Below are 25,266 nucleotides of genomic sequence, written 5' to 3' on the forward strand. Positions count from 1 at the left end.
CCGCTAGATATTTTGATGTAAATCAATATTATAATACAAAATAAATCGCGATTTAAAAATTCGCAGAGAAAACGCGACGAATAAATGAACGGATAATAATCAAGAATATTCGATTGGGCCAGATGTGCATAAATCATTATAATATGATAATCGAAACGCATAAATAGACACGCGCGCGGCATAATTATTATTCACACAAATGATGATATGCGAGGATATTTTGACAAATATTTATGGGTCCGGTATTGTTTATGACATAAGTTTTATTTAAATTGAAATAGTAAAGAAATACATATCGAAAAAAACTTATCATGTTCATTTTAATCAAAAAAAGGAAATTAATTCAAAAAATATCCTTTTCACAAAAATAAATTTTGCGCACTCAATTTTATTGACTAATGCCTAACTTTATTACATTTGCAGCATGGAGCCAAATCTCATTATGAGAAGCGAGTACTTAGTTATACTCCTAATATATATTAAAATTTGAGAAAATTCTTAGATCTATCAAATGAAACTTATATGTGGACGTGCAAATAATTTCATGCATTCTATCAATGAAAAATACCGGTATATGATTTATAAACGATAAAGAAATTGCGGAAAGAGTTGACGGAAGATATAATATTATATCAATCGTTTGTTTTGGATCGAGGCACCTTGCCTCGTGTTTGAGAACAGAAGTCCGCTAATTGTAAGATCGAACCGCAGACTGGCATTCAGCATTCGCCTTTAGTTAAGTAACGAACCATTTATTTTGCGCGATAGTTCGTGACTAGATCGGATCTAACATTTCGCTGACTACAATATATATAATATATGTTTGTATGCAGTCACAATTAATACAAATATATAATAAGGGGCTTCGTACTGACAGACTATAGATGATGACTAGAAATTTTGTCGAGCGAAACATTTTTCGTTTATTTGCGAAAACGCCATTTCGATAAGATCTCTGATATTATCTGTTTTACACGCGTGGACGAGCAATTATTAAATATTATATTGTAATTGTCTCGATGATGCTTAAATTACAGAAAATATGAATAAATATCACTCTGAGGCATGATGTACGTAAACATGTTTAATATTTAAGAAGTAAAAGTAACTTAAAGATTGAATATACGATTTATTCGTGTTAAAAGAATCAGAAGACATACGGTTTGATTCCACGTTTGCCTAAAGCAAGCAATTAATCATTGCTTTAATTGGTCAATGTCACGGATAATAAATTGAAGTAATTAAAAGGGAGGGGATCCCTCTTCTCTTCTCTTCTCTCCCCTCTCTCTCTCTTTGTATAAAAAGGTTTGCGGTATTGATAATTAATATATGTAGCTGGAGTGTGAAGAAGTAGTGCAGGCAGTTAGGAAATAAAAAATGAATATGGCATTTAATAGAAAATAGGAAAATATAAATAAGTGAAAATCAAAATGCAGGAAAAAACGAATATATGAACAGTAGTAGGTAAGAAAGAACTGAAAGAAAATATTGGATATGCTTGGGTAGGACTGAGATAGACGCGAGTAGAGATTAATGAAAATACCTAGGATTATTATTGATGGTAAACCATTGATTTAAGGGGTCATATTTCAGTTAGGAAATTTCAAAAAAATCCGAGTTTAGATTTTACATTTTTCTTTATGTAACAACATTCGGAGAGACTTCCTTGAAAATTTTAAGTTAATCCGATTAAAATTGACGAAGTATCGTTTAAAGTCGCACTATCGACCGTTAGAAAGATATAGATTGCGTTGTACGCGGGAAAAAGGGCTCTTCTTTTTAACGGCAGGAATATTATAGTTCCGTGAATATATGTAATTTGTTATTAATAAAAAAAATACTTGTATTAAGTGAAAGATCCTGTACATTTATAGTGTAAATACAGATTTTTCGGGGTTCAAGGTGAACGAAATTCCAGAGCCGGTTCAATATTAAAGTGTTGGACGCCGAGCTTGTTATAGGTAAAACGTTTGCTTAAAAACATCTTTCGATTTCAAAAGTCACTATGAATCGAGATTCTAAAGGAAAAGAAGGTTCAAGAGAATTACGACAACAAAAAATGTTCGGAAAAACAAAGAGCAAAAAACAAAGAAAACAATTTTTAATCCGAAAAATGTTGAGAGTGCAAAAAGTTTTTAGTGCTATGCTGCGAAAAAAAATAAAGGATGCAAAAAGATATTATTAAAAAGATGCGTTGGCGGTTTCAATCAAAATAATAAATAAAATATTATATCAACTAAATATGGAAAATTCAAAATTTTGTTCAAGTGGATTTGAAAATTTTGAACTGCTGCACACATCTCTGCCTGCGGTGGTTTAACGAAAGTTTCGAGGCATTATTACAAAATGTTTGAACCATGGGGATCATAAGTGGCCAAATGCCTAACCTAATAGTTAACAACAGAAGATGCAGTCCGCATTCGATACGGCCGATATACCGCGCACCGCAGGCAACCTTGGGAAGGTTAGAATGCTTCATCGACCAAATATTTTGGAGGCTTAACTTCTATAGAGAAGATATTATATGGCCTGGAATAGAATGCTATGTAAGTTATAAAAATTAACATTTTATTTAAGTGTAAACCAGTCTCGAAGTTTAAACGCGTATTTTTATTCGAAATCGCATTTTTGAAATCGGTGACCAAGATGTTTCGGAAAAACTACTGATCGATTTATTTCCCACTTTACAGCCTTATTTTAGATATATAAAACTAACTTTAAACGAAGGTTTTTTAATTACGATGCATTAGTTTTTTTTATTCACAAAAAAAAAGTGAAATTTTCTGCGAAATCGACACTTTAACTTTGAAACATCCAGCATTTTGTTCCAAATCAATATTTTGAATTTCCTTCATTCAAAGACTAAATAATTATATATTAAAGAAATCTTTTTGAATTTTTTATTTCAGGATGTTCCAGATCCGAGCAGCAGTGGTCACAGCAAAAACCAATTTTTTAAAAGGACCTTCATAAAAATAATATTATTTTTTTTATTTATTAATATTTTATTTAATAATTTAATATTTGTATGAATTTAATAATTTTAAATTTCAAACAATATTACAATCTATTTTAACTCTCTTATATCCTGAATAATTTTCCAGCAAACTTTTAATTGTATTTTTGCATCATTAGATAAGTTTTTGATGCATAATAATCCTAGGAAAAAAAATGGCTTTCCAAAATTACTGCACGGCAAAGATTAAAATGCCCACAGCACAAAGAAAAAGGATTTCTGCCTTCAGCTGTCTTTACCTGCTGCTGCGAACCACTCTTCACGTGTTCTTAGTGAGTACCCATCAGAAAAGCATCATATACGAAAGACTATAAGCGTTTTGATTTAAAGCGGTAACTTTTCAATATCCATCAGGATATAAGGGGTTAATATTATAATGTCACCTCAAAAATATAATTATTTAATTCTACAATACTTTAAGAAAATTTATAATCTTGATTTTAAAAATGTTATTTTCTAATCTAACATTGGTTCTTTTTCCATTCAAAAAAAATTAAAATCTTAAATTATAAGAATATATTTTTCTTAGACTGAGCTTATATAAAACGGTTTTATTTAAATACAATTATTCAAGCAATTCTATTTTTCTTAATTACGCAATAAAAATCTTATTTCAAGATTCCACGTTAAAATAAAATATTTTCAAAACAAAGAATTGTTCTTTTTTTCTGTGTGCATAGTATGTGGCTATAATTACCAAAGTGAAACATTATGCGCAAACAATTGCAGTTCATGTTCCGTAAGGACCCAGAGGCTATATTATTAAATATATGGTTTTTATTTATTTTTAAGATTGTAAGAAATTTTGCTGATAGAGCAGCTACGAAATAGACTAGAAATAGTAGGAAATGTAAGTGAAAGACAAACGCGATATTGCAATACAATTTCGCAGAACAAGAGGTGTTAAAAAAGAATGTATGTTTATGAAGAAGTAAAATTATATAATGATTCCTTCAATCGAAATGAATTGTGAAAAGATCGAACCGTTTAAGCGAATGTTAAAGGAATATATATTATTTAATGTTATCCAAATTGTTATACTACAAATAGCTGAGAAAAGCTAATAAAGATTTCTCTCTCTCTCTCACTCTCCTCTCTTTTCTCCCTTTCTACGTATATAACACGTAAACATTCTTTTCCGCCTCCAACAAACAGTGGCATCCCCAATGGGACCCTATGTTGAAATTATCGAGCTATCCCTTCTCCTACTGGCTCTATCATTGTCCAGATAATATGGATAGGCAGATGATCAAACACATAACAACATAAAACACAAAAAAACACATACAACACAAAACACACGCAGGGCAGTGTTTTTAAATAATCATTTATTCTTTTTTTTTATTGCTTCCGCGCGCGCGCTACACATATATATATATATATATATATATATATATATTAAAGTATGTAATTTACTTTAAGAAAGTCATCACTTTCTATATATTATATAATCTTTTCGTAAATGTATACGTGTTTGACATCGTTTTCCGGCCCCAGATATCCATAAATGTAAATAAAAACAAGTATTTTAATGAAATGAAAGTGACAATGCGCCAATGTCTATATAACTTATTTTGCCAAAAAAAATGTCTCCAAAGAGCTTATGCTCGTCTACGGATTCGGCGACTTTAATCGCTTCTCTCAAATTCAACTCTGAGAGATACAGAGTCTCGTGAAAAACAAATTTTTTTTGTCGGTTAAGTATACATCGAGCTAACACACACACACACACACACACACACACACACACACACGCACGCACGCACGCACGCACGCACGCACGCACGCACGCACGTACGTACGCACGCACGCACGCACGCGTGCATTAGAACCTTGAATCACATGAAAAATATATAATATTTTATAGAATTTACAATATTTTCGCTGAACAAGCATAATAAAGGCGTGCATGTGATAAATATTAGACTAAATTAAATTTTTCTTTTATATTTTGTGTTTTGTGTCTCGTGATTTATTAATTTCGATGAAATTGTTTGAAATATTGATGATATCTCAAACCAAATTTGCTACGATCAAATCGTAGCAAATTTGGTTTGAGATAAACCTTGCTTCGCGTGAAAAGTTGCAAATCCATGTGAACTTTTCATTTTACCATGTAAAGTATATGCGTGGCTACACTCCCCTTTTGGAGCGGTTCCACTTCAGGAAGATACAACTTAATCCAAACCTATTTTGATTTAAACTAAATTGTAATTTTAAAATACAAAGAATACACTGTCTTCAAGCATGTACTTTGCAACACAAAACAAAATTTACTTTACATTTAATGATGATCTTCTATATATATATTTAACATATATTCCATGAAATATAACTTCTTGAATGTACATGCTGTCGCAAAACCATATTATATTCATTAAACTTTTTTCGTTAATAACTTTTTAATAAATAGCGACACTTAAAACCTTTTGACTTACTGAGGAGAGTGAGCTTGACAACATATGTAGAGATCATTGAAATCGGTGAAGTCGTCCGTGAAGTACATAATTACCAAGATTTCTCATATTAAGGATTTTTATATTTCATAATAAAAATTTTCTTTAAAAAGAAAATTTACTCGAGTTTAAAAACTATATATAATTTGTGTAGAGAATAGCTGTTATACAATTATTTTTGCAAATAATTGTTTCCGGAAGTTGGAAAAATATTTTGTTTCTTCTATTTTTTAAATAAAAATTTTCTTTAAAAAGAAAATTTTTCTTTTTAAATGCTGAGGGTACTACCATATTGCTAAAAATTGTAAGCGAGAAGAAACATGTCATAAATGTGCTGGAAATCACAAAGTAAGTGATTGTAAGGCAACAAAGATGAGATGTGTTAATTGTATGCACAAGATTAAAACGTACAACTTGAAGATAAATGACGAACATGATGCGTTAAGTAGAAAATGTCCGACTTTCATCAGAGCATTGGAGGGGGAGAAAAAGAGAGCTGGCTGGGAGTCTAATAAGTAGCAATCATGGAAGGAATCAATTGTATACACGAATTCGCAGAGTGTAATGGCGCATAAAGATGAAATTCAAGACTATATGAAGAGGATGAATCTTGCAGTCATGGCGTTATCGGAGACTAGATTCATTGTGGAAATTGAAGACAGTGAAGTGAATGCACCGGGATATAGTTTAGTTAGATGCGATGGGGAAAATAGAAACACGGGAGGCGTGATGATTTATATAAGAAATGATATCAAATATGATGTAATAATAAAGGAAAAGATAGTATCAAATTGTTGGTGTGTAGCAGTCGAAATAAGAGATAGTACGAGTATATATAAAGGCGTAATTATAGTAGTGTATCATTCACCGAGTGCGTCAGACGGCGATTTCTTAAGATTTATAAAGGATGTAGTGGATCTCTTAGTAGCCAAAGGTCAATGCATTATGTTAGGTGACTTTAATATAGACTTAATAGCGGACATGTTTTATGCAAAAAAGTTAGTAAATGAGATATTGTGTTTGGGTATGAAACAATACGTAGACAAACCGACGAGGATTACAAAAAATAGTCAAACTTTGATAGATTTAGTTTTCGCAAATACTAAGGTAAGCTGTGTATATGATAAGCCAAGGATAACAGATCATTTATGGGTAAGCGTTGAGCTCAATAGAGAGAGAAGTAATATTAAAGAAAAATATAGAGAATTTATTAGTAGAGATTACAATAAATTTCAGATAGATGAATTTTTATATGCAGTAGAGGAAGGATTAGATAGTAGAGTTAATTTAGAGGTAAACGAAAGAGCAGAGAAATTTGTTCAGAATATGGTAGCGGCGTTAGATAGGATAGCACCAATGAAAAAGTTGTTGTTGAAATTGAAAAGTTTAAAATTCCTAAGATATGGGAAGGGAAAAAATGGTATACGGATGAAATAAGATTAGATGCAAATACAAGGGACGAAGCATATGCAAGAGCGGTACATACGGGCAAAGAACAAGATTGGTTACAGTTTAAAGCTGCGAGAAATACGGTAGTCAAAACAATTAGAAAGAAAAAGAAAGAATTTTATGAGAACATGATAGATAATAATAAAAATGATCCTGTACTAATGTGGAAAACTTTAAAGGAAGTCATAAGAGGAGAGGCTACGGGTTCAAAAGAAATTAATAATGTAGATTTTGGAATATTAGAAAATGTAGAAGAATGTACTTTAGCGAATAAATTTAATATATTTTATATACAGAGCATTAATGACATAATAGAATCTATAGGAAAAAATTATAGTAAAAGTTCAAAAACTATTTATATTATAAAAAAGATATAAAAAAGGTAAAGAGGTATAATTAAAAATTTTGAAGCGATAAATTTGCAGAAATTAGAACAAATTGTTATGGCCTTGCACGGAAGCAAGGAACAGATGAGGGAATATCTAGTGATATATTAAAAATGAGCTTTCATGTGATAAAGAATGAACTATTGAAGGTTATAAATGATTCATTAATAAAAGGTGCGTGTCCGGAGGGATGGAAAACATCTACTATAATACCGATTCCTAAGATAGAAAAACCAAAGAAAGCAAGAAAGTGAATATAGACCAATTAATATATTACCTATTTATGAGAAAATTCTAAAATTAGTCGTAAAGGAACAAATAGATGAATACTTACATAGTAATGATATTATATCTGAACATCAATCGGGATTTAGAAAACACCATTCGTGTGAAACAGCGATACAAAACGTCATTGACGATTGGAAGCTAATAATTAATGAAGGGAAAATGGTAGGAGTAATATTCCTGGATTTAAAACGAGCATTCGAAACAGTGGATAGAACAAGATTGCTAGAAAAATTAGATCAATATGGAATGAAAGGAAGGGTACTAGAATGGTTTAGAACATATCTAAGCAACAGAACACAACAAGTTAAATTTAACAATCAATGGTCAGAATGTCTTAAAACGGAATATGGTGTCCCACAAGGATCGGTACTAGGGCCTTTGCTATTTACAATATATATAAACGATATAATAGAATCTTGTCCGGATGAGTGCAATATAAAAATGTTTGCGGATGATACATTAGTAAGCGGGGAAGATAGTGAGGACTAGAGAGGAAAATGAACATGGTATTTAACATAGTAGAAGTATGGATGAGTGTTAATAAATTGAAAATGAATGCGGGTAAAACAAAATACATGATAGTCAGAAGTGTAAGAAAGGAACAGAGAGGTAATATTACGTTACGATGCTCCGATGGAATTGAATTAGAACGCGTTGAAAAAATCAAATACCTTGGTGTAATTATCGATGATAAACTACAATTTAAGGACCACTGCGATTATATGCTTAAGAAAATAGGGAAAATGAGTTTTTTAAATAGAATAGGTAACTTCATATCAGCGTACACTAGATGTATTGTATATAAGTCCATCATAGCACCTCATTTCGAATACTGTGCTACTCTATTAATCGGGATGGGAGGAACGCAAGTGAATAAATTTCAGGTAGCTCAAAACCGTGCCATGAGAGTCATTTTGCAATGCAATAGATATACCAAAGTTGAGCATATGCTGCAGGCGTTGCAGTTTATGTCCGTAAGGCAACGATTGTATTATAACGTGGGTGTATTTATTTTTAAAATCTTAAATAACATGGCATCGGTGGCGTTAAGTAACAAAATAGAAATAGTGGGAAGGGAATGTGATAGACAAACGAGACAGGCCGGAGACATAGTATTAACATTTCGTCGAACTAGAAGTGCGCAAAAAAGTCTGTTCTACGAAGGAATAAAAATGTATAATTCTTTACCCACCGAGATAAAGCAATGTGAAAGATTAGTATCGTTTAAGAGACTGTTAAAAGAATATGTATTTAACAATGTATAGTAATTATGTATAGGAAAAATAGCTGAGAAAGCTAATAAAAAATCTCTCTCTCTCTTTCTCTCTCTCTCTCTCTCGCTCTACGCAAAGTTCTATGGAAAAAAAAATTGCTGTGTTCTTATCCTGATATTGCTGAAATATTTGTCCTGATAAGGCCGAAAAAGCAATTGATCGTCAATGATAACCTCGAAAGATGTTAATAAACAAGATAAAATCATGATAAGATTATATGTATATATGTTTTCGCGCAAAGAATAAATAAATATAAAAAAAAATTGGCCTCTCTATATGCAAAGAAATTTTACTCGAGTTTAAAAACTATATATAATTTGTGTAGAGAATAGCTGTTATACAATTATTTTTGCAAATAATTGTTTCCGGAAGTCGGAAGAATATTTTGTTTCTTCTATTTTTTAAATAAAAATTTTCTTTAAAAAGAAAAATTTTCTTTTTGTCCGCTATTAAGTCTATATTAAAGTCACCTAACATAATGCATTGACCTTTGGCTACTAAGAGATCCACTACATCCTTTATAAATCTTAAGAAATCGCCGTCTGACGCACTCGGTGAATGATACACTACTATAATTACGCCTTTATATATACTCGTACTATCTCTTATTTCGACTGCTACACACCAACAATTTGATACTATCTTTTCCTTTATTATTACATCATATTTGATATCATTTCTTATATAAATCATCACGCCTCCCGTGTTTCTATTTTCCCCATCGCATCTAACTAAACTATATCCCGGTGCATTCACTTCACTGTCTTCAATTTCCACAATGAATCTAGTCTCCGATAACGCCATGACTGCAAGATTCATCCTCTTCATATAGTCTTGAATTTCATCTTTATGCGCCATTACACTCTGCGAATTCGTGTATACAATTGATTCCTTCCATGATTGCTACTTATTAGACTCCCAGCCAGCTCTCTTTTTCTCCCCCTCCAATGCTCTGATGAAAGTCGGACATTTTCTACTTAACGCATCATGTTCGTCATTTATCTTCAAGTTGTACGTTTTAATCTTGTGCATACAATTAACACATCTCATCTTTGTTGCCTTACAATCACTTACTTTGTGATTTCCAGCACATTTATGACATGTTTCTTCTCGCTTACAATTTTTAGCAATATGGTAGTACCCCCAGCATTTAAAACATCTCTTAACACTGTAATGATCAAACACAGAACATTTCCTCCATCCGATATTTATTTTCTCTCTTTTCAGCATTAGCTCATGCGTCCTTTCATCTACCTCCAGTATTAGGGAACCGTCCTCTTTTTTTCCATCTCCAACACGGGAATCATCGTCACTCCTACCTTTAACCATCCTTTTCACTATTTTTATATAGAATTCTTCTTCAATTTTATTTTGTTTCTTGATTGTATCAATTAAGACTTCATCATCCAGCTGTATTTTTTCTTCTCCAACATTTACAATTTTTATTTTCGGTTTTATTCCTTTCGGTTCTATGACCTTGAAGTCATCACCTAGCTTCTCATGCACTGTATCTCTCAGCTTTTTCATTTCACTCTCGCTCTCATATTCAAGAATAATCGATCCTTTATTTACTTTCTTCAACTTTGTTATTCCTACATCCAGCTTTTTTATATCTACCTTCTCTTTTACCAATTTCTTGGTAGTTTCACATTCCTGCTCTCTCTTCGGTTGTACGATTAAAATGCTTTCTTTCTTCTTATTTTTTACTGCTTCACTGTAACTTCCTATTCTTTCTGTGGTTTTCTCCTGTATATTTCTCTTTACTTCTTCAAGTTCTCGTCTAAAGGCTTCCAATTCTTCTCTAATAATCTGCGTAATCATCGTCTTGATTTCATTCTTATAAGCTACTTCGTCTCCCATTTCCTTCACTGTATTTACTAACCAATCAATTTTTCCTCTCCTTTTGCTGTTTATTCGCACCTGATGAAGTCACTGTTGCTCCCCTCGAACCCGTTGATCCTGTCGATCCCAATCTTTCTCTACTCACCGTCGGCGTTTTCCTCATTTCAACCTTATCACTCTCGTTTTCGATTTCTTTAAATGGACCTTCGCATTTCACCAATTCATCCCTCTTGAGAATTTTATGCCTGAAAATGCACCCAGGATGAAAGAAAGCTTTCGTACACGTTGTACACTGCTGCACAACGTTTTTTATTTCTTTCTTACACGCAGAGTAACGATATTCCGCGTACTCGAGATGTAGCATATCCGCATTACCGACTGATAATCTCGATAACGATGAATCCCAGCGTCTTCCACGAATTAGTTACTTTAGCGTCCGCGTTTGCTGAGTCATCCACGCACTTTGACCTGTCTTCCGCGCGTTGTAATGTCACACGAAAATTAACGTTTTTTTCACATCAATCAGCACATCTCGACCAGGTAACGCACAATAATGTTCAGGATCAATCCCAGCACCACTGTGAAAACTCATATTCCCATTAGCTCTCTTAAACCGCAGTACAAACTATGATTTATACGGAGCGATGTGACACACGTTCACGTTCAAAAAAGCCAAGAGAGAGAGAGAGAGAGAGAGAGAGAGAGACAGAAAGAGAGAGAGAGAGAGACAACCGCGGTTTTCTTCATGTTTAAACGCAACTGTTTCTGGTAAAAAATTAATATCATAATATCAAAAGATAATACGTTAGTTACAGAACAATACAAATAATAGATAACGAAATGACAAGATTTTATTTGAAGGTCAATCTAAAAAATTGAGAAAACAAATCAAATTCTTTTGAACTTAAGTCACGATAGGTAAACTTGAAATGAGAGTCGCACTACTTCGTCCTCGATAAAAGATGACAATGTGAATAAACAAAACATCGAATTTTGTGTGCAGGAAGTGACACAAAAGCTATACGATAGTAATGATATGTCTAAAGTTCAAAGCAGGTTCTTTCATATTCATATTTTGATCTGCATATATGCTGAGATATATCCTGTTGTGTGATTCTTTTCATAGACGAATGTAACAGTGTTATAATGAACAAGCAGTTTATCAAGCGACGCGGTAGCATCGCGACGCCAAGTACATAAAAAACAAGTCCAAGCATTGAGTTGAGAGTCACTGCTCTCGACGCGGCGCTACCAAGTACCTTATCCGGAATTTCGCGTCAAGTAAACATTCGGTTAAGTATTTAATAAACTAAAGCCGTAATCAAAAATCTAACGACACTTTTATTATAATATGTGAATATATCCCAGACAGCACATGGATATCTTCTGGATATCCTAAGGACGTCCTCTTTTCTTTACGGGATGTGCAGAGGATATCCTGTTATATTCCTCATACTTTTTCAGGATGTCCTGAGGAATAGCAAATGAGCGCCTCATGCTATGCCTAAAAATATCCTCAGGACATCCTACTTCAAAGTCCTACGAATGTCCATAAAATATTCATAAGACGTTGTAATTTTTTAAACGTCCATAATACATCCTGAATATGTTATTGAGGTACTTTATAGGATAATTTAAGGATAAATTTAGACTTACACATACATAAATTCTGTTTAACTAATTTTAATTTTATTTTCGCACATATACGTATATATAAGAACATATTTTCCGTATGCACATATATAATTTGTTAAAACATATAAAAACAAATTTTTTTTTAATGAAATAAACATTCTGCAATTTAATGAATAATTAAAATTAAACCTTTTTGATACACTATAAATATAATTTATATAAGATATGTTATACATATTATAACATATTAATATGTATAGAATATATAATGAATGTTAAATATAACAAAATATAATATTTCAAAATAAAATCATTTTAAGTAATTAACAAACATTTGCACTGATAATGAAGCATTATGTAAAACTTATAAATTTGTTCGCATTAGATATTATTTTAATTTGAGAAAGTATTGAAAAACTGAACTTATATCAATTAAATAAAATAAAAATACTTGCATCTTAAAGTAATAGAAAATCTCATTTTACATTAGTTTTTTATATTCTTATAAAATATAAAAGAATAAAAATGAATTTACATTTTGGCAGAAACGCAAAAAGCAGACAAGCAGAACTTGCGTTGGTTAATAAATTTACTACCATCAAGGCTGCACTCCAGGTCCAAAATGCACTTACAGCGCTGTAAGCATCATTTTTTATCTTTATTTCAACGAATATCAAACGAAGACAGAGCGATGCTTTCAGCACTGTGAGCGCATTTCGGATCGCAGTCCAAGTTTACTGCCTAGTAAGGTTACTATTAGCGCAAGTTTAGCTACTGCCTTTTGCTTTTTTGTCAAGATATAATCGTCACCATCGATGGACGAAATGTTGGACGTAACCTCGGTTATCAAGCGTGTATTAAGGGCCTGTTCCAAAATTCACTGCCAGCGCTGAAAATCTATAGTTCACGTTATGTATATTATATATTTTCAGCGCTGGCAGTGAATTTTGGAACATAGGCTAAATATCATGTATTAAATATCAAATTTTTTCAAAGCCAGCAATCGTTTCTTCAACGACTCAAATATCTGGACCATAGACGTTATTCTTAGATATTTGGACCAGTTAATTCATTTAAAGTCATCTCTTCTGCTTGGTTTTCATCTTCTTGTATAGAAACTGTATCTGCTCTCTTATCCATGCTAGAATTTTTAAGCAAAATTTTTTAGCAAATTTAAAACTTTAAATAATATATAATATTATTTTATTATTCAATAAAATTTTTATTATTCAATAAAATTTTATAAAAAATATGCATACTTTTTTTTCTTCATGCTACGCTCACTTGCATGCCTTAACCAGGATTTAATTGGTTCTGATATCTTCTGTTCGGTAGTCTCAGGAAAATAGATTCGTACAGCACCTATAATATATGTTAAAAGGTAATAGTATTAAAAAAAATATTTAATAAAATATTTAAAAATAGATATTAAAAAATAAAAATACAATATATTCTCTGAACTGAAAAAACTAAGTAAGATTATAAGAATGAGTAAAAAACATGATAAAACATTAATAAATACAGTAATACATAAATATGTAATACATAAATAATAAGTAATACATAAATATATAAATAAATATTTAATAATTTAAAAAAATCCAATTTGATGTAATTAAATAATCTTTAAAAAATAATTGAATTTGCTAACAATATTTTTTATGTGCAGAAAAATATCTCAAGTACTTATTTGAGTAGTTTAAATATTATAAATAATAAATAGAAATTGTATTTACCAAATATAATTTTTCGTAAATATAAATCGAAAAATAAACGTTTTTTCTTTCCGCCAATGTAGCTATATAAACTTCCAACTGAATCACTCAGAAGTCTACGTAAGATGTTAAATGTAAGTGATTTAACATCCGTTCCACCTATTCGTGCCACTTGTGTAATCTAAAAATTAAATAAATAATAAATTTTTAAAAAAAAAATTAAAATAATTATAATTATAAATGAAATTAAAAATATAAATAAGTTTAATTTTTTCGATTCAATTATTTTTAAAGATTATTTTTCAAAATACGCATACCAATGCTTTACGATTTATTTTATTCTCAACTAATTGTTGTTCAAATTTTTCTAGCTCTTCTAATGTTTGTAACGGAAAGAATTCCATGTAATCTACTTCAACATCTTTCTTTTTCACTCCATCATCTAATACAAAAGTTTGGATTTGATTTTGTATACTATCTAATTTAGTGTTTATATTTTTCTGTTCCTCATGTACTGTTGATATTTTGAAGTCTATATCCAATAATTTTCGTACAACATATCGTTGAAAATCTGTTGTTGCTGTAAATAGTAATATATATTATAAAATAATAAAAAATACGTTTTAAAACATAAAATATATATAATACATACAAATGTGATAGAATACATGGAAATTTACATTACAAAATAATACAAATTAATACTTACAAATTGTAGAACTAGTTTCATAAGTTACAGAGCTGAACTCGTTTTCTTTGATATTTTTCTGATTAAAATCACGTCCTATATAAGAATAAAAAAACAATGTTAAATATTAAAATGAAATTAGTTTATAACTATTTTAATAATACTAAAATATAATAATTTATTGAATATACTAAAAATATAAAAATACTGAAAGCGCGATACTAAAAATAAAATTATTATAAAAATTATTATTGTAAAAATTATTATACATATTTTTATCGATTACCTGTATTTTGATTTATTGAACAAGAAAATGTTTTTACATTTGTTTTGTTTAGGTTAATATTTGAATTGTTATTTTCATACTCGGTCAGTTTTGATACATTTTTATCTATATAAATGATAAGTAAAATTATTATTGCAATGTATATATTATAAATCTTTTTACTATATTAATATACGCTATACATCTTTTTACTAACTTTTCAATAGCATTTTAATTGTTGAATTTTCATACGACTGTTTATCAAGATTTTTTTTGTGTGGAACCTTTGGATACGATGGTATACGAACACGTTTTTCCTCTTCACTCAAACTTTCTTCACTACTTATAACAGTCTTGGCTCTATATTTTCTACTCCTTTTTAAAGTATCATTATTTTCACTTTCAGAATTTAAATCTGATATAAATTCTGCTTTTTTTAATTTGTTTATTCCTTTTTCATATGTACCTTAAAAAAATAAAATTATATATAACAAATAGTAAATATAAAAATAAAAATTTTTATATTTTTAAATATAAAAACTGCTTATTAATTATATATTTTACTTTAACAATTATACTCTAAAGTGTAAGTATTATAAATTTGTAAAAATATTTTTGGAAAAATTGTCTATAAGTTATGCTACAAACATATACTATATTTAATACTATTTTAATATTGAAGAATATTGAATAAGCAACAAAATAAGAATACAATTATCTATATTAACGTATTATTTATGTATATTAATGTAATTATTTATTTTACTTTTTGTATGTACTTACTTGCAGTTGCTAAAATCCTTTTTATTTCATGTTGCGGCCAATCGTCCATCTTTGAAATACATTTTTGCACAGCTTTTCTAAATCTTTCGTTTGATGTAAAAGTAGGCCAATATGCATATTTATTATTTTCGGTTATCCAAGAAGAGGGTATCATTTGCAATCCATCGATGAACTCTACTATGGTATACTGTTCCATAGCTCCAAACTAGCAGTAATAGATATTAAATATATTTTAGAAATATATTTAATATACAATATACAGTTTAAACATACAAAATATATATAAGTGTTAAATTAGTATATTAAAATATTAAATATACATTATCTAATTACAATAACTAAAATCTATATATATGTATATATATATATATATATTTTTTTTTTTTTTAATTTCAATTTATTAATGTAACAATGGAAGTACTACATATTTATTTTCTAATAATGGTAATTTAACATATTTTGTATCAATATTTTTTATTGGCCACATTTGTAATTGACCTAAACTATGTATACTAAATATTTGTAATAACGATGAGGAACATGGAATGTTGTAAAAATCTTCCTTGTATAAAAATTTTCGACCTATAATTACATCTACATTTAGATCTTTATTATGTGCTATGTTTTCTATTAACACAATAGTTCCATCAGTTAATACGCAACAACTGTCAGCTTGTACATCTATACGTAAAGTCATATTTTCTTTTCTTATTATTTTATATTGTGGATTGCAACAGCCATGTATTAATGGACCAGATGTATGAATAGATTTCAAATCTACTGTAAAATGATTAGTTTCTTTTGTCATAAGTTTTTCTGCTACTTTATTTTTTTCATGTTCAATATATCTTCTTACAATTTGTTGTAAAGGTTTATCATATTTTTTTAATAGTTTCTTTAACGTTTGTAAATAATTTTTATATTTAAACGCACTAAAATTATCTAGTGGAAATTTTTTTACATCTTTTACAAGATGAATAAGACCATGTACATTGTAAGAAACGTTATGTGTACCATAAATTAATGCAAATACTGTAACGAAATGTTCTAATAATTCTTGACAATAATTAAATAAATCCTGTAATTTATTGGAACATAATACTCCAATAGCTACATGTAAAGTTACAAAATGATCATATATATCTCTACGAAGAAAATTTTTAAAAACTACAGGTCCTGTATATAAAAGCAGTTCTCGATATTCTGTTGCTTTCCACAATTTCACATAAGTTAGTGATCGAGGCTTTCTTACAAACTCACATGGTACATTATTTTTGAAAATATTTTCTAAATTTAATGATATACTTTGACACTTTCTATTTTCTAAACGAAATCTGTTATCACCAAATAGCCATAAATATAATAAACATCGCGTAACCCCTAGACAAACTAAATGCATGTAATCTAATGGTATATTATTTATAAGATCAAAATTTGGAATGTCTTCAACAATTGTGGTTCCAATATGAAAATTTTCATCAGTCTTTAATCTAAAATCTAGATCTGTCCTCAATGAAGCATTTATTTCAGGAAAACAAACTTTATTACAACGGAAATCACCTTCAGTTATACATTTAGTGCAACTCGAATAACCAGTATGTCCTTTAATTTGTAATATAAATGATTTGGCTGGAGTATCACATATTATTGAATCTATACTACATTTAATGTGTTTATTATTGATAAAAATTCCATCATTACATAATAATTTTGCTTCTTCTATGAATTCTTTTAAAAACTCTTGTAAATTTGAAGGTTTTTGTCTACCGTAATATGCACCAATAATAAAAACTTGTTTTGATTGTACTACGGAACCCAAAATTGGCCATAATTGTTGTTGCGAAGACTTTGCTAATGGTAGTCCATCAATATTTATACTTATTTTTATATTACTTAAATTTGTTGAAAGAGATGAACAACTATTTTCTATTGCCTTTAATAAACCAAAATGATAATATTCTCCGCTACCACAATTTCTAATATTTGTACTTCTTGGTGTGCGCAAAAGTGTTCTAGGATCAGATGGTATGTCATGATGACATTTAACACATGTATATTGTTTTATTCCTTTTAAAAGACTACGTAATGATGCCTGTGCAATGTTTTCTTTAACTGCCCAACTGGCAAGAAATCCTTTAAAATCACTTTTTTCAGTATCTGTATTATCATCATTATTATTCAAAAATTCTTGCTCTAATAAAGGTAAAAACTCATTGTTTTCATTTTCGCTGCTTGAAGCAGGATTTATTTCCTCAAGATCACTATCGTTTGATAAATTTGCATCCATTGATATATCCAAAACATTCTCAATAATTTCAGATGTAGGTTCATTAGATAATAATATTGGTTTATTAGATGATATATTAGAATTTAAAGTTTCATTAATTATATTACCTTCTAATTTTCTTATTTTTCGCTGGGTTGGAGAATTAATTGTATAAAACGTTTTTTTATAGTTAGGATATGGCATCTTAACCTTAAATATTAAATTATATATTATTTCTTCTTTTCTAAAAAACTGTAAATGTTATAATCTTACCTTTTAATTCTTCCTTGAGGATTCACAAAAATTATTATGTTTGAAAATAAACTTATACACTGAACAGGCACAATTAATAAAAAATGTCGATCAAAGCACTGGCACTGCTAAGCACAATCATCAGGCACACAATGATATAAAAAAGCGGGAAATGAGGTTCATTTCGTTGCTAAGATACTGCGCATGCGCAATATCTTTGTTACTTGCAAATCCAACAGTTGAAACATTTCTTACACGTTTTACTGATTTAAAAAAATATACCATCAATCTTTCAATTAAATAAAAGCAAGTTACAATTAAAAAACAAAATATTCTTTTACATATATGAACAACATATATAATATATATGATAAATATATATATATATATATGTATATATATATATATATATATATATATATATATATAATTAATATATATTTGTTATATGTTGCTCATATACGTATAAGAATATTTTTTTTATTATTTTTCTTGCTTTTATTAAATTAAAAGATTGAATCCTTATTAAGGGGCATACATGTTCGAAAGACGTTTAGAGGACATCTAGAAGATATTTTTTTGATGTCCTCTGGATGTTCTCTGGATGTCTTCTGAATGGTCTCTAAATGTCCTCTGAATATCCTTTAAATGTTCTCTGAACGTTTTTCGAAGATCTATGCTGAAATAATATATATCCAGTGAGTAACCAGTAAGCATCCAGTGCATTTCTAATGGATGTCCTATGGATATTTATGGGACATAATAAAATTATATTTATATATGCAAATATTCTATAAATATTCTATATTAAAGCAAACTGCAAATAATTTTGCAGATTCTTATTAAATTATATTATGATACAAGTATTTTTAACTAGACTTTACAAAGTATTTAAGGAAAAAATATAGATCTTTATGGCATATATATATATATATATATATATATATATATATATATATATTTTGACGTTTAAAATTAAATTAAATATTTTATATAACTAAAAGTAATCATATATGCACATTAAATCTTTATATAAATATTTGTACAAAAATTTAAAATGTCCTATAAATCTCCCAGGATGTTTTGAATATATTCAGCAAAATTTAAAATGTTCTATAAATCTCCCAGGATGTCCTGGACATATTCAGGATGATCCTGAGGACGTTTTATGCTGTCTGGGTATGCTTTCGATTGCGACCTATTTGAACAAAATCGGTGCAACCAATCCTGAGAAATGATGATCGAATATCAGAATTGTGACATTTTTCGTTTTCCTTCATTTCCAGTATCTCACGTACATATGCTCGCACGCACACACGCAAAGCGAATTTGTCCCTCAAGCGGCGTTCACATCGCTGCATACGATTATTGCTTCGATATGTACAATGCTTTAAGTGACAAAATCATATGTGTGCATGTGCGCACATACGTATGATATACAGGGTGGGGCATTTATCTTGAGACAAGATAATATTTCGATTGGAGTCGATTATTTTGAAAAAAGTTTTAGACAAAAGTTGTATGGTTTCAAGGGGGACATAAGATGGTGTTATTAGTTTGATCTTGAAGAGCCACCTGAAGGACACGCGAAGGTCAGCTCCAACTTTTTAAATGGGACACCCTATATGCTTTTACATATTCTTGTAGCTCATCTCAAGAGCTTTCCAAAACACTATAATTAAGTTAGTTTTCATTAAGTACCTACTTTCCAAGTTATGAGGCTTGAAATCATTTTTTAATTTTACATAAACCGTAAAATATCTTGTAAAATATTCATTTTTCGATTATTTTACCTTAATACTTTTATGTACAAAATAATGAGAGGAATCAATTGGTGTAAAGAAAAGACATAGTTATTTTTAAGAAAAAATATGTAATTGTTAATTGCAAATTACATTTTTTTTTTTCGAAACAACTATGAGTTTTCTTTACACCAATTGATTTTTCTCATTATTTTGTACATAAAAGTATTAAGGTAAAATAATCGAAAAATGAATATTTTACAAGATATTTTACGGTTTATGTAAAATTAAAAAATGATTTCAAGCCTCATAACTTGGAAAGTACTTAATGAAAACTAACTTAATTATAGTGTTTTGGAAAGCTCTTGAGATGAGCTACAAGAATATGCAAAAGCATATAGGGTGTCCCATTTAAAAAGTTGGAGCTGACCTTCGCGTGTCCTTCAGGTGGCTCTTCAAGATCAAACTAATGACACCATTTTATGTCCCCCTTGAAACCATACAACTTTTGTCTAAAACTTTTTTCAAAATAATTGACTCCAATCGAGATATTATCTTGTCTCAAGATAAATGCCCCACCCTGTATATATATATATATATATATATATATATATATATATATATATATATATGAGTATGTGTACGTATATATGAAAGATAACTTTATTAAAGTATAGTGCGGAATAGTGTAACAAGGAATAGAAGTGACACGTTAAGGTTACTTGTTTAAAAAGACAGAAGAGAAGTGACATATTAATAAAATTTATTATCGCAGTAGCGTCGCGACGCCGAGTGCATTGATTATTAAAAAAAAAACCCAGATTTGTGACACTTAATGACCGCCAAGTGGACTGTGATTGTGAAATTTTTCTCATTTTTAGATTAGATATAATATAATTTGACATATTATATTAATAAAAAGAATAAACAGTTATCATTTTGTGGAATATATTTGTATAATTTATAATTATATATGTGTGTGTGCGTGCGTGCGTGCGTGCGTGCGTGTGTGTGTGTGTAGAAATTTACATATTTAACTGCGCAATCATAATTATAGTTACATAGACATTTATTACATTTGCCTACGTAGACACAAATATAGTTACACAGAAATATTTCCTATATCTATAATAATAATTATATGTATATGTGTGTGTGTGTGTGTGTGTGTGTGTGTGTGTGTGTGTGTGTGTGTGTGTGTGTGTGTGTGTGTGTGTGTGTGTGTGTGTGTGTGTGTGTGTGTGTGTGTGTGTGTGTGGTGTGTGTGTGTGTGTGTGTGTGTGTGTGTGTGTGTGTGTGTGTGTGTGTGTGTGTGTGTGTGTGTGTGTGTGTGTGTGTGTGTGTGTGTGTAAAAATGTGTAGAAATTTTCATATTTGACTGCGCAACCATAATTATACTTACATAGACATTTATTACATTTACCTGCATAGACATAAATATAGTTACGCAGAAATATTTCCTACATATATAATTATTTATTATATATATATATATATATATATATATATAATAAAAAAATATTCTTATAATAAATAATTTATAAAAATTTTCCCTCAAAAAATATATACAATTTTCCTAAAAAAAATCAAAATTAAATATGAAATCAATGATTAATTAGCCAAGTACATTGAAGCAATTGATAGGAATTTGTAATTTGAAATATTTGTCACAAATTCAATCATCTTGCATTTATATATTAGATTCTCGACAAAATAAAAATGAATTTCAAAATAAGTTCCAAGTAAATTTGGAACTAAAAAAATTAAGACCAAAACAACTTACAAAAGCTTGGCGTATTCGGGTCACATTACATTATAATTTTACAATGTTTGCGAATTATATACCTGTAATTAATTTCAATTATAGAAATATGTGAACTATAATACGACCCGAGCACGCCAAGTTTTTGTAAGTTGTTTTGGTCTTAATTTTTTTAGTTCCAAATTTACTTGGAACTTATTTTGAAATTCATTTTTATTTTGTCGAGAATCTAATATATAAATGCAAGATTGAATTTGTGACAAATATTTCAAATTACAAATCCCTATCAATTGCTTCAATGTACTTGGCTAATTAATCATTGATTTCATATTTAGTTTTGATTCTTTGTAAGAAAATTGTATATATTTTTTGAGGGAAAATTTTTATAAATTATTTATTATAAGGGTATTTTTTTATTAAACGTTTTGTTGCATACAAGGTGGAATATTTTTTATGTACCTGGCGTATTTTTTTTACCTTTGTAAGGTTTTTTTTGGAAGGATTTCACATCTTTTTGTAAAATTTATTTATATACCTTTTCTGCAAAAAATATATATGCATTTTTAGCACTTCTGGGCCAACTGCACTATTGTACTACTAAATCATTTACTAATTGCCATCCGATATATTACTATATATTATACGTCAAAATTATTGATGTAATTAAGTTTTTATCATTACTATTTTATATTTACTATTATAGATTTCATTATTATTGTATTATTATTTATTATAAAATAAAATTTTGTTTCACGTATGAAGAATCAAAGAAAATTTTAGAAGTTCAGATTTCATTAAAATAAAACATGCTGCAATTCTGTCATTGTATTAGATTTCTATCTTAAACAAAATGAAATTTAAAGTGAAATTTAGCCATTACTAGGTTTAAAGAGAAAAAAAAGAAGTTACAAATTCGAAAACTTAAACAGATATATACCCACACAGAAAATAATATCTATTATATATCTAATGGATATCCACAATGGACATTATGGATATCCACGAATATATAGAAAATATCTATTAGACGTACTTTAAATATCCAAATGTCCGCCACTCGAGATCTCATAAATATCCAAAGGATATCCACATAAATATCCACTAGATAGATATCATACAAGATCCAGTGAATATTTCTGAAGATATTTATTGTATGTATGATGGATATTTATTAGATTTTTGCATGGATATTCATTCCATGTTCCATATATATATTCATGGAATATGTAGATTAATATCCATTATATATCTATATCAATGTCTTTTATATGTATATTAAATATTTATTAGAGCTCTCATATCTATAAGATATCTACATAAGTATTCAGTAGATATTCATATAATATCCGCTGGATATTTCTGTAGATATCCATTGCATGTATACTAAACATTTATTAGATTTTTATGTAAATATCCATTCAATGTTCTATAAATATTCATAGAATATGTCCCTCAATATCCATTGGACATTTACATTAATATTCAGACAATATTTATATAGATATCTGTATGTATAATATACTGAATGTATAATTGATATTTATTAGATTTTTGCATGGATATTCATACAATTTTATATACATTCCTTAAGGAATATATATAAAATTGTATGAATATCCATGCAAAAATCTAATAAATATCAATTATACATACAGTATATTATACATACAGATATCTATATAAATATTGTCTGAATATTAATAATAATATATATAAAAGGATAGATATTGGTAATAAGGTTTATTAAAATTAAATGGTTTTAAATATCTTTTGAAAAAAACAGTATTTTTTATTTCTTTCAATGGTATATTTTCAAAACATATTCTTACTTTCCTACTTCATTAATAAGTAGGATTAATACAAAAAATAAAAATTAATTAAACAAAAAATTTAGAATTACTACAAAAAAATCAGAAATTAAAGTTAACAGAAGGATTAAACTTACTATAGAATCAGTTGTTTAATTATTTGGAACACAATACGCGAACACATATCCTAAAATTGTAGAAATTATATAAACTTAGAAGCATTTAAAAACATGTTAAAAACAGATTATTAATTACCTATTATATTAATAATATAATTATATAATAATATATTATATTAATAATTAAAAGCAGAATCTTATACAAAGCCCAAAGGCTGGATACAATTGAATATTTCGATCTTAATCAGAAAAAATTTCAAATAAAAATTGTATAGGGTTTAACAATATCTATTTGCGGATCTTATTATTTTGACCTTGAGTGGAGTTGCCAACATCAGGACAAAATAATTAATTAAAAATTTTTTAAATACCCCCAACATATTTTTTTAAAATATGGTTCCATTTCAAAAATTTTTTAAAATATGGTTCCATTTAAAAATTTTTTAAAATATGGTTCCATTTAAAAAATTCAAGATATCTTATGTTGATCTTGATATCACCCAAGATCAAAATAATAAGATTTGTAAATAGATATTTTTACAACCTTACAATTTTTGAAACTTTTTTTCTTAAATGTATTGTTTACGAGACATTCGACTGTGTAACTAGACTTTTGTATCTCACCTTGTATATTATATGCTTTATACCTATCTTAGACTTATACTGACTGCAACACAACACATTTATTTATAAATTTATATGAACTTTTAAATAAAAATTTTATCAAACTGCTCATTTTTCTACAAAATATTAAATACAGAATTAACATTGTAGAGCAGAGATGACAGACATGTAACCGAGCCAATATAATATTGTGATTCGTAAATAATATAGAAATCTATTGAACAAAAAATATAGAAGTTATAGCATAATTAATCACATAAAATACAACTTGGAATAATTTGTTTTTGAAACGAAAATATTCAGATATTTCAATATTTATAAAACTATATATATATATATATATATATATATATATATATATATATAGTGTAATTATTTCACTATAAAACTATATATAATCATATATAACTATATATAATTATAATTATAATTATCTCACTATAAATCATAGTTTTATAGTAGACAGTGAAACGAAAATTGTCGAGGCAAAGGAAATAGATAATGACAATATTATATTAGTAAACCCCTTCCATTACAAATTACAATTTAGTTTGATTTATTTAGGTTAAGTCTAAGTATTGTATAATCTAAATATTATATTTAATATAACATCATGTCGTATTTAACATAAATCATTATTAGTGGAAACTTATTTAAAATTAATATATTTTGTGTACATTTTTAATTACAAATCGTGTTCAATACGTTTGTGAAAAAGAATTTTTTGTCGATTTTCAAATATAATTTTTAAATATAATTATTCTTTAACATAACATCTAAAGTTGTAAGATATGAAATACTTTTACAGAAAACAAATGAATTATTTTTATAAATAAAAGAATCATTTGTATATCACTTTATCACAATATCACATATATTTGTACAATTGTACAATA

Source organism: Camponotus floridanus, unplaced genomic scaffold, assembly GCF_003227725.1.
Source record: "Camponotus floridanus strain SB8 unplaced genomic scaffold, Cflo_v7.5 scaffold205, whole genome shotgun sequence".
In the NCBI taxonomy this organism is placed as follows: domain Eukaryota; kingdom Metazoa; phylum Arthropoda; class Insecta; order Hymenoptera; family Formicidae; genus Camponotus; species Camponotus floridanus.